The following is a 17,902-nucleotide window of genomic DNA, read 5'->3' as shown; positions in this document are numbered from 1 at the left end:
CCCCCCCCCCTTTATTTTCTTAAATAATCTCTGTGCCCAACATGAGGCTCGAACTCACAACCCTAAACTCAAGAGTTGTGTGCTCTACTGAATGAGCCAGCCAGGCGCCCTTGGGGTTCTACTTTGATATGGGCCTGGCATTGTCCATTCGTATATTTATTCTCTCAAAGGCTGTTTATCCCCCAGCTGCTTCCCTATGGGGTCACTGCAACCTGTGGCCTCAGCGGAGGTTCACAGATCACATCAGGTGGCCTCTCTGCAGGGTCCCCTGGGTCCCCAAGTGCAGGTAAGCACTGCCTCCCCTCAGGTCTGCAGGCCCCAGGCTCAGAGACCCTGGTGGGACTCTCCAAGGGACTCATGAGTGCGTCCTGTCGTCCTTGGTTCCAGAGAGATGGAATATGGTTGGGCATCAGAATCTACTCCTTCAGGAGACAGAGCACAATTGCAACCAAAGCTTTGAGAATTCGGCAGTGAGCCCGGTTTCTGTTTCCTCCCCACATCCCATTTGAACTTGGTGCTTCAGAGGAGGGCAGGGGGACCAGGGGGACCTCAGCCCAGGGGCACACAGCAACATGTGGAGGGGTCCCTACCAGCACATTCCCCTGAGCTGCCCTTACAGGGGAAAATTCTAGAAGCTGAATGTCAGAAAGAAACAGAGCGACATCTGCCACCTTTATCTTCAAGAGATGCGGAAAACAGACAGTGGCAAAGAATAGACACAAAAGTGACCGGGGGAAACCCAGATGTATTTTGAAGTGTCCCGAGCACGTTCTAGAAATAGAAGGTCTCTCATGTATCAAACAGAATGATAAACCCACACACTCACACATGGGACTGGAAAGGAACATGCTGAAACACTAGCCAGTGATTATCCCTGGGTGGTGAGAGGACAGATTTTTATTTTGTCTTTGTGCCCATGTTTCTCATTTTCCCCACAACGAATGGTAAAGAATGGTGGCAAGTGTGCCAAATGGGGTGGGTCTGAGGGGCTGCTTGGCTCCACATCCTGGTTTTGTCTCTGATCAGTTGTGTGACGTGGGTGATTTATTTTATTTCTTTTTCACTGCTCAGTACCCAAAACCCTCCTCTGGAGAATGGGAACAATAAAGGTTCCTACCTCATAGGGTTCAGTGAGTAAATTTATGGAGAGTGCTTCAAACAGCGACGGACAGGCACAAAGTAAACACCACAAACTGTGGTGCTGGGTATTATTATCATTATTATTCCAACACTTACTATATCCAAAGCCAGAAACTTCTGGTTAGATTAGTTGGTAAGGGAAGGTCACGTGAGTCCAGCACTCGGGACGTGAGAGCATTCGGCTGCCTGTCTGACCGGTGATTCTGTGCTCTGTGTGCTGTGAAGGGATCATGCAAATCCACATGGGTCTGGCCACAGTGGCAACCACAGGCAGCCCGACTCTGTGCATAGCCCCCCTCCCCAACCTGCGCGATCTTGACCCTAGCCGGGAACGCAGAGAACAGAAAGACAGCGCTGCCCTCTTAGAGACGCGGCTCACCAGCAGAGGGCGCAAGCGGCAAACCCAGGAAAAGTCCGGCCGAGAACTTAGAAAATCTTTTTCCTCTGACACAGTGAGTACTTTTGAGATTTTCTGTTTGAGTACCCCTAAAAGACTTTCTGGAAATCAGTGTAACCTTTGCATATTTTGTAGTGGGCACCTAACACTTTTTGTGATAATTAAAAACCGTTTCAAGAGATGGCATGTTATAAATAGTAATGTGTTAAAATCTGTAGTTACATCATTTTCTAAATATAGCCCGTGAAGTGTAAACACCGTCACGATTTGATACTCTGATGCATTTTAAAAAGACAAGAACAAACTCCTATGTGCTGGTTCCTTTTTCTCTTTGTATGTCCCTGTTCCTCCCTCTACAAATTCAGGATAATACGCACTTTCCATGCTGGATGACTTTTTATTTTACCCCCCCCCCCCCGTCATACTTCTCTCCATAAAAATGCAAATATAAGTTGAAAATTAAAATGCCTATTTCCTGAGACTTTAGAGGTCTAAGCGTTAACAACTTTTCTTTGGGATGGAATTATCACTGATTAGTATTAGCGCAGCGCTCAAACAGCACAGATGTATTAGGAGTTTTGGTAACAGAGCTTGAAATGGTCAGATTTCAAGTTTTTACACCCTGGGGCAGTGCACCGTAGGGAGAAGGTGGGTTTTCTGGTGATAAAGACCGAACAGAGAAAGGGCAAACCAAAAGAACACTCAACCCACGGTGTGCTTTTCTCAGGCAGGGTGCTTGTAACAAGGAAATGGAGAGTCTGGAAAACCAGTTCCTTAAAACTGATCTTGTCACAGATTCCCTTGGAAAGTCTTCCTGTGTCCTGGGGTGTGCTGTCAAAACCTATTATTTAGAAAATAGAAAAGCCAAATAAGTACATTGGCCACTGGACTGGGGTGGGGGTGGGGGTGGGGGTCTGTGTTGGCCCAGCTGAGTGAATAAAGTAAGAGAGAGATAAAGTAAGAGAGAGATAAAGTAAGGGAGAGCACATTGCAACATGCTTTCATTATAATGAAATGTTCGTGGCCCACGGGGTGGCTGGATCAGAAATCACTGATTGGAGGGGTGCCTGGGTGGCTCAATCTGTAAAGGGTCTGCCTTCAGCTCAGGTCATGATGCCAGGGTTCTGTGGTGGAGCCCCAAGTCAGGCTCCCTGCTGCCGTGGGGCGGGGGGGTGGGTATGCTTCTCCCTCTCCCTCTGCTGTTCCCCCTGCTTCTGCTCTCTCTCTGTGTCAAATAAATAAATAAATAAATAAATAAAATCTTAAAAAAAAAAAATCACTGATCACAGTCAACCCAGAGGAAGCTTCAGGACCAACTCACAGACAGCATCTGTGCAAAGGGATGAAAAGAAAATTTTCCTAGTGACATTGTTCTTTTACTACAGGGAATGGCAGCACAGCTAGCCAGAGCTATGTCTGTTTTAAATGTTTTACATTATTTTTAAGAGTTTATACTACATACTATAAGCATCATACGTGTCTATAATCTATCTAATGGCCTTACTTTGCTCACTGAAATAGTTTACAGCTCTTCAAATTCTGTTTTTAGCAAGTCCTATAAATAGAATCTGAAGGTGAGAAAATGAACATATTTGTAACTCACCTGTTTGTTTTAACTTGTAAAAATAGGGGTAGTTTGTGATTGAATGGAGCTTCAATCCCTTGCTTTTTTGATCACACATGATGTCTGGTCTTTGAGATTTTAAAATAGATGAAATGCGTGCTTCTTAGTGGAAAGGATAAATTTTAATGTTTGACATGTTTACACTTGAATCCTAGTTTGGCCAGTTGCTTTTTTTTTTTTTTTTTAAGATTTTATTTATTTGTTTGACAGAGATCACAAGTAGTCAGAGAGGCAGGCAGAGAGAGAGAGAGGAGGAAGCAGGAGCAGGGAGCCTGATGGGGGGCTCGATCCCCGGACCGTGGGATCATGACCTGAGCCAAAGGCAGAGGTTTTAACTGACTGAGACATCCAAGCGCCCCTGTCCTATGTGTTGAATGCGAGGATTTTACTGGCAACTAGTTATAACCCTTCCAGCATTAATACTCTCTACTCATTGCTCTCTCAAACTTCACTGCTCTCGTGTGGTCCTCTGACCTAGATTAAAGAGATTTGAGGCACTTTAGAGAACAAAACTGCTGGATTCAATATAAATGCAGAAATTTCATAGTCTCTTGGGTCGAGCCTGGTCCTGACAACATGGAGATGTTGGGTGCCTTTTCTGAACCCCCACATCTGAAAATATGGGATTTCTTTGTTTTTGTCACTGTGTGCCTGGGGACAGCAGGCTCGACAATGCATTTGCTGGGTATTCCTGTCTTTCAATGATCGGATATTAAATTATGACCTTCTATTTTCCCGCTGTCTCTGGAACCAGTCCCCTTTCTGCACTTAGTCATCACTTACCCTGGGGCAAGTTACTTAGCCATTTGAACCTGAAAGGAGGCCCTCTGAAGAAGTTAAGAACGGCTCTAGGATTGCTGTGAAGATTAGGAGATAATGGATGAAAGCACTGAGCATAGCCCCAGAATATGTGGCTAATGCTATTACAAAAAAAGAAAATGTCATTATGTCAAATTATGGGTAATGACATGACATTTTTATGGTTGTTGCATTAGTCAGCTTGGGCTGCCATAACAAAATACTATAGCCTGGGAGCCTAAACAACAGAAATTTATTTTGTCTTGGTTCTGGATGCTGGAAGTCCTAGATCAAGGTGCCAGGTGGCTCAATTCCTGCTGGGGACCTGCCTTGACACTCTTGGATGGCTGCCATCTTGCTCTGTCTTCGCATGGTCTTTTCTCTAATGCATGCCGTCTTTTTATAAGGGCACCAGTCCTATTGGATTAGGCCCCACCTTTCTGACCTCATTTAACTTCAATTACATCCTAAAAGCCCTACCTCCAAATATAGTCACCCTGGGGGTTAGAGCTTTGACATGGGAACCAGGGAGGGGACACAATTCAGTCATCATTGTTATTAATATTCTTGGGGTCAGGGGCGCCTGGGTGGCTCAGTTGGTGAAGTGTCTGCCTTTGGCTCAGGTCATGATCCTAGGGTCTTGGGATGGAGCCCCATATCTGGCTTCCTGCTCTGCAGGAAGTCTGCTTCTCCCTCTGCCTGCTGCTCCCCCTGCTTGTGCTCATTCTCTCTAACAAATAAATAAAATCTTTTAATTTTTTTTTTTAAGATGCTGAAATGGCCAAAAAATATGTGAAAAGAGAACAGATCTCATTAATGCTTAGGGGAATGGAATCAAAAGCAAAATGTTCTACACACACACACACACACACACACACACACATGCACACACACCAGGATGACCAAAATGAGAAGATTGCACACTCTGGTGAGGAAGTACAGCAAATGGAAATGACCTGCCCTGCCCACAGGCATTTTCTGACAGTGGATTAGCACAGAGTCATAAGAACGAGCCAACTTCCGCCGCGCACCTGAGCAGGGATAACCCTCAGCGCTGAGAGAGAACACTGGATGAGAGAAGTCACACACAAAACATGCGCCCTCACTAAATTCTTTTTACGTCAGTAGAAAACAGAGCAAAGCGGAGCTTGTATTCATTTCCCAGGGTTGCCATAACCGTTGATCTCTACATACTCCATGACTTTCAACAGAAGGAATTCATTCTCTCACAGACAGGAACCTGGAAGTCCAAAGTCAAGATGTCGGCTTTGTTCCCTCCAGAGGCTCCAGGGGAGAACCCATGGTTACCCCTTCCGGCTCCTGGCGGCTGGAGGAATACCTTGCCTGACCCCATCATGGTGGTCTCCCTCTCTGTCTTCTCCTTCTCTGTCTTCCCATGCCCTTCCCCATGTGGGTCTTTTCCCTCTTCTGTCTCCTGTAAGGACACTTGTCATAAGAGCCAGAGCCCATCCGGGTAATCCAGGATGATCTCTTCTCCAGATGGCTAATTTAATGACACGAGAATACCTTTTTTCCAAATAAGGTCACATTTGTGGCTTCTAGGGATTCTATTTTTGCAGAGTGTGGGGGAGGCACAGTTCAGTCTGCTACCACGCGGGATAGTGGGTTCATTTGGGGAGATTAGTGACTAGAAGGCCACAAGGGGGCTTTGGAAGGCTTGGTAATGTTCTGTCTTTAATCTGGCTACTGGTTACGGAGGTGTGTTTACTCTGTGAAAATTCACCAAGCCGGACACCATAAATAAATACATTTATTTATGTATGTTGAGATATGGTGATATGATGATTCTTTCTTTTCAAAAGAACGCATCAAAGGGGTTGGTAAAGATTGTCTGCTCTTTGCCGATCTTCCCAGCTTCCTAATGAAGGGAGTTTGGGGTTTTCTGAACAGACCATCCTTAGAGATGACATCTCAACTTTTGTCAGATATGGAGGCTTCAGTAGAAAGAGGGTCAATGACAGATCACACACTCCAGAAGAAACTACAGAATTTTTTTTTAACAGAAAAAAATACAGAAGAAAACACATCCTTGACTCAGATCATTCTAGAACTATCATGTGGGAAGCAGAGAAGCCACTCATCATGTGAGAGCAGCATTACGACTGGCCGGTGGGGATTTTATATTATGTCTCGGTGTAATGAAGAGCCTCCCCCTTCTGGGGTACGTTAGGCAGAAGAGAGGCTCCCAACCATGTCCATGCCTTAATCCCTGGACTCTGTGAATATGTTAGATCCCACGGCAAAGGAGAATTAAGGATGCAGGTGGAGACGGATGTGATTTGACAAGGACTCCATCTGCGTTGCTAGCTTTGAAGATGGAGGAAGCCAAGAGTCCAAGAAACAGGGACAGCTCACTTCCTGAAGCTAGGAAAGGTGAGGGAATGGATTCTTTCCTGGGGCTTCCCAAGAGGAATGGAGCCCAGCCAACACCTTGATTGTAGTCCCACGAGACCTACTTTGGACCTCTGACCTCCAGAACTGTGAGATAATACATTGGTGGTTTTTTTTTTTAAAGGCTTTATTTATTTATTTGACAGACAGAGAGATCACAAGTAGGCAGAGAGGCAGGCAGAGGGAGAGGAAGGGAAGCAGGCTCCCTGCTGAGCAGAGAGCCCAACACGGGGCTCGATCCCAGGACCCTGAGATCATGACCAGAGCCGAAGGCAGAGGCTTTAACCCACTGAGCCACCCAGGCGCCCCTGCATTGGTGTTGTTTAAACCACTAGGTTTGTGGCAACTGGTTCCAGGAGCCCCAGGAAACTGGTAGAAATCATGAGACCCATCACTGAAGGTGTTCAAAGAAAGACTAGACGGTTTGCCGTCATGGTCATAGAGGACACACAGAGCAACCTAGAGATTCTGTAAGACCCCTTGTATCTTGGAGAGGAGGAAGGCTCCTGTTTGCGTCCTTCAGTAGAGTTCGTGGTGTGCTTTTATACACATTTTATCCTTTGAGCCTCTCAGTAAGTTTATGGAGATAGAGGGGCACCTGCCTGGCTCAGTCAGTAGAGCCGATGGCACTTGATCTTGGTGGTCGTGAGTTCGAGCCCCACATTGGGGAGTATAGATGACATTAAAAAAAAAAAAGTTTATGGGAATATACGAAGTAGAAATTATTTTTATCATTTAGCGGCAAGAATGTTGAAATTCAAGATGCGGTGGCTGGTCTGCAGTCATGCAGCCAGGAAATGGCAGAAACAAGGCCAGAACCCTGGTCTCCTGATTTGCCGGTGGGTGGCTCTTTCTTTCTTTTTCTTTTTTTTAAAGATTTTAAAATTTTATTTATTTGACAGAAATCACAAGTAGGCAGAGAGAGAGAGAGGAGGAAGCAGGCTCCCTGCTGAGCAGAGAGCCCGATGTGGGGCTCGATTACAGGACTCTGGGATCATGACCCGAGCTGAAGGCAGAGGCTTTAACCCACTGGTGCCAACCCAGGGGCGCCTGGGTGGCTCTTTCCACTCAATGATGCTGCTGCTTTCGGAAACTAAAGGTCTCCGTTGGTGGGGAACCGAATGGGCTTATTTCACACTGTCCCAGAGAAAGACCTCGGGTGTCTCCTTTTAGCCTCCAAATCCAACCCCCATCCAGGTCTGCCCTGCACCCTTCCCCCGCCCCCTGCCCCAGGGCAGCGCTGAGTCAGTGAGCTTCTGACTGGTTTGGGGTGTTGAGCTCCCTCGTGGCAGAGCAAGGCCTGGCCTCGGAGCGGCCAGCATCCTGAGCTCACTAACGCAGCAGCTGGTACCGGTGTTAACCTCTGGCCTTGCCCAGAGTTTGTTTATCTTGATCGTAAGGAATGGCAGCCACACCTTTGTACACTGGCTGGCTGGGCCTAAAATCTCAGGGTGCGACATCAGGTCCCCAAGGTGTGGGCTGGGCGGGGCCAGCAGGCATTCCCTTCCAGGTGTACGTGGGTGTACCTGCTTGGGGGGTAATGCAGAGCTCCAAGCCCAGGGGAAGGAGAGATCCGCCCTCTCCTCTCTCTGGGGCAGGAACACTGGCTTTCGCTGAGTACTTCGGACCAGAAGATACTCGCCTCTAGTTGTCTGTTCTGTACCCGTTCCTCCCCCTTCTATGCCAGAGGAACCACACAGTGCTTTTAAGGGATCATTTCCCACCCCTCTTTCTCGACCACGGCCTGAACTCCATCCTGTTTGAAGAGGTCGCCCCTTGGGTGCAGCATGAAGGCTTAAGGCACAAAGCTCGGACACACAGAACAGCACCCAGAATCGCTACAGAGTGTGTTAGCCTAAATCAGTCACCAAGTCTGGTTCTCCCAGCCTACCACAGAGGCCTTTCTGAGGACCCTACTGGGGAGGGAGTCAGTTTCCCACTCTAGGCAAGATCAGGTTCTACCACTTAAATTTTACTTTTTTTTTTAAAAGATTTTATTTATTTATTTGAGAGAGAGAGAGAGAGAGAGTGTGAGAGGAGAGGTCAGAGTGAGAAGCAGACTCCCCGCTGAGCAGGGAGCCCGATGCGGGACTCGATCCTGGGACTCCAGGATCATGATCTGAGCCTAAGGCAGTCGCTTAACCAACTGAGCCACCCAGGCGCCCCTTAAATTTTTACTTTTCAGGTGATAGGGTGACCTCGGGGCGACTGGGTGGCTCAGTCAGTTAAGCGTCTGCCTTCAGCTCAGGTCATGATCTCAGGGTCCTGGGATTGAGCCCTGCAACAGGCTCCTTGCTCAGCGGGGACTCTTCTTGTCCCTCTCCCTCTGCCCCTACCCTCCCCCACTCTCTTTCTTAAATAAAGAAATAAAGTCTTAAAAAAAAAAAAAAAAGAAAGGATGACAGGGTGCCCTCAGCAGGTTGGACAGTTTGGGGACATCTGAGTTGCTAGAGTTGTGTGTACACGTGGACTGGAAATATCTTGATTCTGCCACTTTGTGGAGTTCACCGTTGTCCCTTCTGTAAGTACTCATCCATACGAGCACCCCCGTGGGGTAAGATACCTTCAAAGCTATTTCGATGCATCATGGATCCTTAAGGCACAAAGCTCAGACACACAAAACAGCACCCAGATTCGCTAAAGAGTGTGTTTGCCTTTACAAAACCCACTGGGAAACGGTGAGGGGAGATAGGGAAAAACACAGGAGACCTGGATTCAGAGGCCTCAGAGTTTGTAAGAATTTGGGACAAGTTACTCTGTTGGTAGTGGTTTCCCGGTCAGTGAGGACCATTTGGCTGCGCTAAGGAAGCTTGTGAATGAAGGGCACCACAAGGTCAGAAGCAACTGAGGGAGGACCTGATCTCAGACAAATTCTAGTGAAATACCGAAATTCCAAAGATAAAGTCAAGATTGGCCATATAAGGAGGAGGAAGAAGAAAAAAGTCTTTTATTTATCTGTTTATTTATGAGAGAGAACGAGCAGGGGATGGGTGGACAGAAGGGGAGAGAGGAGGAAGCAGACTCCCCAATGAGCAGGGAGCCCGATGCGGGACTCGATCCCAAGACCCGGAGATCATGACCTGAGCTGAAGGCAGACGCCCAACTGACTGAGCCACCCAGGCGCCCCAGACAAAAGCTTTCTGTATTAATTAGGCTGTTCTCCTCAGTGTGATAGATACAGTTGTGCAAACTGGACCAGAGTTAGACATGGAGGAGACCGAGGGAAGGAAGGTTCAGGCATACCCATCAGGGCTTCTAGAGTTTATGTTCTTAGGGAAAGCAACTCTGATTGCTGACACTCTGCTAACACGGTGAGTGGGTGCTTATGTACATGTCCTAGGCAGGAGCAAATCAAAAGCAAACACTTTGTACCCTGAGCTAAGCCAAACCAAACCCCAACCCACTCTGTCAAGTTCTGGTTTCCCAAATTAATGAGACCTGAGTCCTATAAATTGTTTCCTCCCTGACCTAAAACCCTTCTCCTCAACATTTGTAATGTCGACATCTGAAGACATGTGGCCAATTTTATGGATATGATTTTCATGTGAAAATGTGTGTGTGTGTGTGTGTGTGTGTGATGGACAGACTTGGGAGATCACGACTTTTTCTCCTCTTCAAATACCTGTAGTGTTTTCTTATTTGGCAATCCATTCTCTCACGGCGGACCTTGGAACAGTTTTGCAGACAACATTCTTCTCTTGGTTAAAATGCATCTGTTTCTAGGTCTCCCTGTCACCTTGGAAGGGTCCTCTGTGAGCTGAAACCGCCAGAGCTAGGGAAGCAGCGTTTCCGAGTGTGGAGTATCCTGACTGGGTGGGGGCTGGTGGCGAAGGCGGCCTGGGTGGCTCAGTGGGTTAAGCCTCTGCCTTGGCTCAGGTCATGATCCCAGCATCCTGGGATCGAGCCCCGCATCAGGCTCTCTGCTCAGCAGGGAGCCTGCTTCTCCCTCTCTCTCTCTTCCTGCCTCTCTGCCTACTTGTGATCTCTGTCAAATGAATAAATAAAATCTTAAAAAAAAAAAGAATATTGGAAAATTAGCCACAATGACCGCCATGGTTCCTTACAATAAAAGGAATCTGAGCGGTTTTGGATTTTTCATCTGTAACACACAGTGCTAGAAACAAAGGATACCTTGCACATCCTTTCTAAAACATGGCGACCTGAGAAAATACCCACTATATAATGAAGAGTTCATCAGAATAAAGAATCAGGAAAACCAGAGACATGTTGAGAATATGGTGAGTGTGGGACGCAAAACAGTATTCCCCACAGATGGCCACTGCGACCCTAATCCCTGCGACCCCTGGGTCAACCCCTTTTGCCTGGCAAAGGGACTTTGTGGACAGGCTTAATTTAAAGATCCTGCATGCAAAGATCACCCTGGATTATCAAATAGGGCCAATATAATCTCAAAGTTCCTAACAGGAGGAGAGCAAGAGGGTCAAAATCAGAAAAAGGCAATGTGGTACTGAAGCAGAGGTTGGAGCAATGAACTTCAAAGATGGAAGAAGGAGGGGGCGCCTGGGTGGCTCAGTGGGTTAAAGCCTCTGCCTTCAGCTCAGGTCATGGTCCCCAGGTGCTGGGATCGAGCCCAGCATCGAGCTCTCTGCTTGGCGGGGAGCCTGTTTCCCCCCACCTCTCTCTGCCTGCTTATGATCTCTGTCTGTCGAGTAAATAAATAAAATCTTAAAAAAAAAAAAAAAAAGATGGAGGAAGGAGCCATGAACCAAGAGGTGTGGGCAGCCTAGAAATGCTGGAAAAAGCAAGAAGATGGATTTCCCCCAGAGCCTCGAGCGGCATCGCAGCCCCGCTCACATCTTGCTCTTACCCCACGAAACCCATTTCAGACTTATGACTGCTGCAAAATAAAGTTTTTGAAAGAGGACTCCACCAATCTCCATGTTGACCTTAACATCCTAACTGATTAAGTTCTTCTTTCCAGCTTATCTCTTACCTCAGGCAAAAGACCCAGTGGGCAAGTCACCTGGGCTGGGAACCGAACTATCCACCCAGTCAAGCCATCAACAACAGTCCTGAGCCAGCGGGACCCCTCCCGCAGGTGACTGACTCCAAGACAATGATGGACCAGATCTTCACTGCCCACTTGTGGGGACCCACCGACCTTCGTCTCTTAGGTAAACCTGGAAGTATTTCCGGCACTTTGGAGACAGTCTCTGAAATTGTTCTCCACTGTCTCTCCACCTTTGGATTTTGTCAGCAGTAAGCGGCTGAACCTGGTCTCGGAACCTTCGGACCCTACCTGCATTCTCTTGTTTCGAGCCACTAAATTTGCGGTCATGTGTTACAGCCGTAATCCACGAACATTTATCATTGGCCAAAACCGATTCAAGAAGAGGTAGAAAATCGGAATATACCAGAAACCTCGTAAAAAATAGCAACTTGCTCCCTTTTCCTTTTTTTCTTATGTTCAAACAAAATATAGCCCCTAAAAGGATCGGCCAGTCGTCTAGACGAATGCCTTCAAAACTTCGAAGAACAGATAATTCTTTTAATTAATTAATCAATTTATTTGACAGAAAGAAAGCGTGGGCACAGGCGGGGGAAGCTGCAGGCAGAGGGAGAGGGAGAAGCAGGCACCCCGCTGAGCAGGGAGCCGGGCGAGGGGCTGGATCCTAGGACCCTGGGATCATGACCTGAGCTGAAAAGGCAGACACTTAATGACTGAACTACCCAGGCGCCCCAAGAACAGATAATTCTTAAGATATTTTAATACAGAGCATAAAAACAGAACTGATTCTACAAGGTTATAGCCTACGTTGGACAAAGACGGGAATACGGATAAAAAAGAGTCTAACCTATGCACACAGATATAAAAAATCCTGAATAAAACACTCATAATAAATTCACCACCATAGACCAATGATACCGTGTCATAATAAAAGGAAACTGATTCCAGGAACCAGTGATGGTTAATCATTAGGGAAGCTAGGATGAACTTATATTAAAATCCTAAAAGAAGAGGGTTTCCTGGGTGGCTCAGTCAGTAAAGCATTTGTCTTCTGCTCAGGTCATGGTCTTGTGGACGTGGAATGGAGTCCCGCATCCAGCTCTTTGCTCAACAGAGAGCCGGTTTCTCCCTCTCCCTCTGCCTGCTGATCCCCCTGCTGTGTTCTCTCTCTCCTAAAAGAAGAGAACGTGATTTCTTTGGTGAATACGGGGACAAAAAGGAGAAAAATGTAACTTCAATACATTTTGTAAAAAAATCTCTTATCAAGAGCCACATATTGGGGTGCCTGGCTCACTTGGTTAAGTGACTGCCTTCGGCTCAGGTCATGATCCTGGGGTCCTGGGTTCGAGCCGCACATCGGGCTCTCCTCTCAGTGGCGAGTCTGCTTCTCCCTCTTCCTCTGTGATCTCTTTTGCTTTCACTATGTGTCAAATAAATAAATTAAAAAAAAAAAGAGCCACATATGAACGGAATAATGAAAATTTGTCAAACGTCACCAGCAAAGTCAATACATTACTCCTCCAGGGGAATCAGAAATGAGTTGAAGTAGGGATATGATTAACCGGGAAGGCTCAGTATCTTAATGAGGTACATTCTTTCTGAATAAATGTCAGTCAAAATCCCAGCACTGTCCAAGTTAAGCATGCTTTCCCACAACTGTTCATGAAGTAATCCTTTACTTCTTCATTGACTCCAATAGCCCTTTGTAAATATGACTTTTAATTTTTTTAATTTTTAATTTTTTTAATAAACATATAATATATTATTAGCCCCAGGGAATATGACTTTTTAAAAAAGATTTTATTTGTTTATTTGACAGAGATATCGAGAGAACACAAGCAGGGGGATTGAGAGAGAGAGAAGCAGGCTTCCTGTGGAGCAGGCAGCCCGATGTAGGGCTCGATCTCAGGACTCTGGGATCATGACCTGAGCTGAAAGCAGCTGCTTAACCGACTGAGCCACCCAGATACCCCTAAATATGACTTTTTAATGTAAGAAAAAGCCTATCCATAAGGAACATCTCTTGGCTCCCTACCATTTCCTTGATCAACTTGTCTAGTCTTTGCTGCATATTGTTTTAAACTGATGATCGACTAACAGAACTTCTCTCCCCACTACTTTCCTTTTCCAGAAAAACACATATTTTTTCATATCTTTGCTTCTTTACATTCCTAAATGCTTTTGAGTTATTTTAAATTTTTTAAAGTATGACATGTACTGCAGTAGACTAAAACCTGATACATTACTTGGAAAAGACTGGTCCTCTTCAAGAACATCACGTCTCTAACTGATTCAAGTCTTTTCTAAAATTCACAAAGACATGCCCTGTCTATTTCCTATTAAGATTACTCTTAGGGCACCTGGGTGGCTCAGTTGGTTAAGCCACTGCCTTCAGCTCAGGTCATGATCCCGGAGTTCTGGAATCGAGCCCTGCTTCAGGCTCCAGCTCTACGGGGAGTCGGCTTCTCCCTCTGACCTTCTCCTCTCTCATGCTCTCTCTCTCTCTTGAATAAATAAATAAAATCTTAAAAAAAAAAAAAGATTACTCCTAAGCTTTGTTTTTGAGGACCTGCCACAGCCCAAGAAATGCCTGGGCTCTGGTCAGATTGCATTAGCTTTGGTTCTCTTTATCGGTTGGAAAACTGAAGAACACGGAAACAGACGGGCCAAACAGTTTCATAAGCCTGTTATTTATTGCCCAATAAAGATACTTAAAAGCTACAAGCGTTGCTTATAGTTCTCTGCAAGGGGAAAACTTCCAGGTGTCCCCCAAGCTCCCAATTTGCCTGCCTTCGAGAATCCAATCTATTTGTTCTGTCCAATTCTATCTAAACAATAATTTTCAGGAGCTGAACTGATGCGGATACATTATTACTAACTGAAGCCCATACTCCATTCTGATTTCCTTGGTTCTTACCTGATTTTCTTTTTCTGTTCCATGATTCCACTCAGGATACTGCCTGACATTTTGTTGTCCGGTCTCCTTAGGTTCTTCCTGGCTGTGACAGTTTTTCAGAGGGTCCTTGTTTTTTGTTGACCTTGACCATTTTAAGGAGTGTTAGGTGTTTCATAGCATATCCCTCAATTGGGATTTGTCTGGTGTTTTTCTGATGTTTAGACTTGAAGTGAGGAGGTTGTGGGTTTCGGTGAGAAGACCAGAGGTTAAGTTCCGTTTTCATTCCATCACATCAAAGGTACTATGCTTGGTTAAATAGCATTATCTCCCCCAAAGGCCTGTCTACTTGGACTTTCAGAATGCGACCTTAGGGACACCTGGGTGACTCAGTTAAGCGTCTGCCTTCAGCTCAGGTCATGATCCCAGGGTCCTGGGATCAAGTTCTGCACCAAGCTCCTTGCTCAGCGGGGAGCCTGCTTCTCCCCCTGCTTTTGCTCTCTGACAAATAAATAAAATCTGACAAAAAAAAAAAAAAAAAAAAGAACATGACCTTATTTGAAAAGAGGGTCTTTGCAGATGTGATGAAGTTAAGATGAGGTCGTAATTAGAATGAGTCCTGATCTCATGACTGGTGTCCTTACAAGAAAACAGAGACATAGAGGTAGACACACAGGGAATGCCATGTGGTGACGGAGAGAGAGATTGGAATTATGTTGTCACAAAACAAGGAATGCCAAAGATTGCAGGCAGCCCCCAGAAGCTAGGAGGGAAGCGTGGAAGAGATTCTCCCTCAAGCCCCCAAGAGGGAATCAACCCTGCCGAGTCGTTGATTTTATTTTATTTTTAAATTTATTTATTTATTTGAAAGAGAGAGGAAGTGGGGAGAGGGGCAGAAGGAGAGAGAATCTCAAGCAGACTCTGTGCTGAGCATGGAACCTGACATGAGACTCGATCCTGAGACCCTGAAGTCAAGAGTAGAATGTTTAACGGACTGAGGCACCCAGGCACCCCTAAGTCCTTGAGTTTAGACATCCTTCTGCCATTAAGTTTGTGTTAACCTATCACAGCAACCATAGGGACCTAAGACCGTTACATCTATCAATATGATTTTGACAATGACCTTGATCGTCTGGCTAAGACAGCATTTGGCAGTTTCCTCCACTCTGAAGGTATGATTTCCCCCCCTTTGCATACTGCGCTTTTTGGAAGGAAGTCACTGTACATAGCCCCTCTAAGGAGGGGATTCTGTTCTACATCACGAGGTACTACTACTTTGAGATTTCTTCTTCCAATATTTTCATATATGGTGTTACCAATTTAAAAAAGACTGATATTATCTGTTGAAGAACTTGCTACTGTAGCAACTTGTTAAACCCTGTTACTTACTCTGTTAGCTTTCCTTCCCATTTGCTTTATTTGGATTGTGTGTAATTCTAATTGCAAGCTCTTGCCTCCTTTTCCTAATATTTATATATTACATTTGTTATATGTCTAATTGCATTGGCCAGAACTCCATAAGGCTGTTCAAGTCAAGAATAGCAATGATTGGAGATCTAGCGCCCAGCCTAGGACTTTTGTCTGGTGGGGACTCATGCCTCCTCCTCCACTCCCTACATGAAATTCTGGTGGGTCTATTAGCAGTTACAGTGGTGACATTTGGAAGCTTTTGGGTTTGTGAGTGGACAGCTAAGAGAGAATTCTTGAGATGTTTTTGGTGCAAAAAGGTGATTGTATTATAGCATGGGGACAGGACCTGTGGACAGAAACAGTGGCACTGGTTTTGTGAAGTGTTAAAAAATACTTTTTAATTAGCGGGGCTTAGGAATAGCATAAATTTCTAAGGAATTGGAAAGCAAGGCTATCGGGACCTTGAAGGGCTAGCTGCTGTTAAGATAAAGTCACTTTTATTCTTTTTAATAAAACAGAAACCTTAAGGCAGGAAGGCAGCCATGAATTCCTTGAGGAAGGTCACACTCCGTAAATTTCAGGTATTTATCAGTGGGATGCAAGCTGGAAGGAGATTTAATTTCAGCCTCATTTGTCTTGCCTTTGTTTCCCTCATCAATAGCACCCAGCCCTTTTGGGACAGAGCTGAGAGCAGGGTACCCTCCAGCCAAACATTCCACCCTATTCCCTTGCCCAGGATGATTGTTTCAAAGTGAGCAAGAAACCTACATATGAAACCTACAAACATAAGTTTCCTCTCTGCTTTTTTGTCTGTTTGTTTCCATCTAGAAAAGGGAGGGTCTTATTACCGGGCTTAGTGGGTGGAAAAGAAAGGGGTGAGTGTTGCTGAAGGTCGCCCTGCCCCCTCCAGGGAAAGAAAGGTTGCCCACAGAGAAAAATACGAAACTGGGGAGAGAATCAAAAAACGAGGGGAGGATGAGGAGAGTGGAAGGGGGGGGGCGAGGGAGAACACTAAAGATCTTATTTTAAAATCCCCGAATCCAAACTTTCTGGTTATGTGAGCCCCCAAAGTTGAATCACTTATTATAACCAAAGGCATTTCGACTATTAGGGAAATCATCCTGTCCTAGGGACTAACGTCTGCTAGGCAATTACTGTTCAGCAGGCTGAAAACCAAGGGGTCCACCTTCACAAGCTTACGGAGTCCTCCCAAACCAGTGATGGAGAGGCCATTTCAGTTTTACACAGGAGGGAACTGAGGCTCTGGGAGGTAAGCAAGTTGCTCTGCTCTCCGGGTGGCAGGTGTCTCCTGAGTCCGAGTTTGTTAATGCTCTCAAACTTTAGTTCCCCCACTTCAGGCTGATGGGTAAATAAATAAAGAGGCCGGAGGTACCCGCATAGTTCTATTTGGAAAACGTGGGCTTGTTGCTCTATTTTAGTAGATACTAAGTTTTTCAATACAGTTGGTGGGCGAGGAGGAGTACGCATGTCCCAAACGCAGCCTCAAAAAGCGCGTGTTGAGCGCACTGCGCTGAGCGAGTCCCGCCAAAGCTCAGGTGCCCGCGATGCAGGCGAGCGCCCAGCCCGCGCCCCTGGCCAACCGCCCGGGCGGAGTGAGAACTCGAGGCTCTTCTTTGCCACACGTTTTACAACCTGAAGCTCTCGGCGCAAGGCCCAAGACACGGGCAAGCCGTGGCGTCCGAGGCTCGGAGGCTCCAGGCGCCCAGAACTCTTTCCCTCTGGTCCCAGACCTTGTGCAGCCTCTTGGCTTCCCAGTCCGGGAGTCCGTGGGCCTCTGCGAGACCCGCGGGCGTCCACGCTCGTGCGTAGATGCAAGGGATGCGCCCAAGGTCGCGGCCGGAGAGGCGGCACGCCCGGCTGGGCCCTGGGCTGCTGGCTGGCTCGCGACGCTAGGCAGGCGGCCCGGGGCGGGGACTGGGGCGGGGGCGGCCCTGCGTCCTCCCAGAGGCCGCCTCTGCCCTCCCCAAACACAGAGCGCAGAGGAGGCCCTGTGCTCTCTCAGAGGCCGCCTCTGCGCTCCTCAAATGCAGAGCGCAGAGGTGGTCCTGCGCCCTTTCACAGGCCCCTTCTGCGCTCCCCAAACGCAGAGCGCCAGGCGCATGGAGGCTGTAGAGGAGCCCCGGCCGGGAGTTCAGGGGGCCGGCCCGGGAGGCCAGGGGGCCGGCCCCGAGAGCCCCGGGCCGGGAGGCCAGGAGGCCGACCCCGAGAGCCCCGGGCCGCGCTGCCCGCTGCTGTCGG

The 17,902-nt window shown here is 46.9% G+C and overlaps 1 protein-coding gene across 1 annotated transcript in view; it reads left to right on the top strand.

Annotated features, from left to right (window-relative positions):
- The first annotated feature begins 1,515 nt into the window (after positions 1-1,515).
- The window catches only part of LOC116857337 (multidrug and toxin extrusion protein 1-like), a 50,026-nt gene continuing 33,639 nt past the window's right edge, over positions 1,516-17,902 (top strand). Inside the window, exon 1 of the mRNA XM_032841321.1 lies at positions 1,516-1,592. The gene's annotated coding sequence lies outside the window, so the exon portion shown is untranslated. The remainder of the gene's footprint in view (positions 1,593-17,902) is intronic.

Source organism: Lontra canadensis, unplaced genomic scaffold, assembly GCF_010015895.1.
Source record: "Lontra canadensis isolate GAN:19392208 unplaced genomic scaffold, GSC_riverotter_1.0 scaffold122, whole genome shotgun sequence".
NCBI lineage: Eukaryota > Metazoa > Chordata > Mammalia > Carnivora > Mustelidae > Lontra > Lontra canadensis.
The sequence above is the reverse complement of the archived record's forward strand: the minus strand, read 5'-3'. Positions and strand labels throughout refer to the sequence as shown.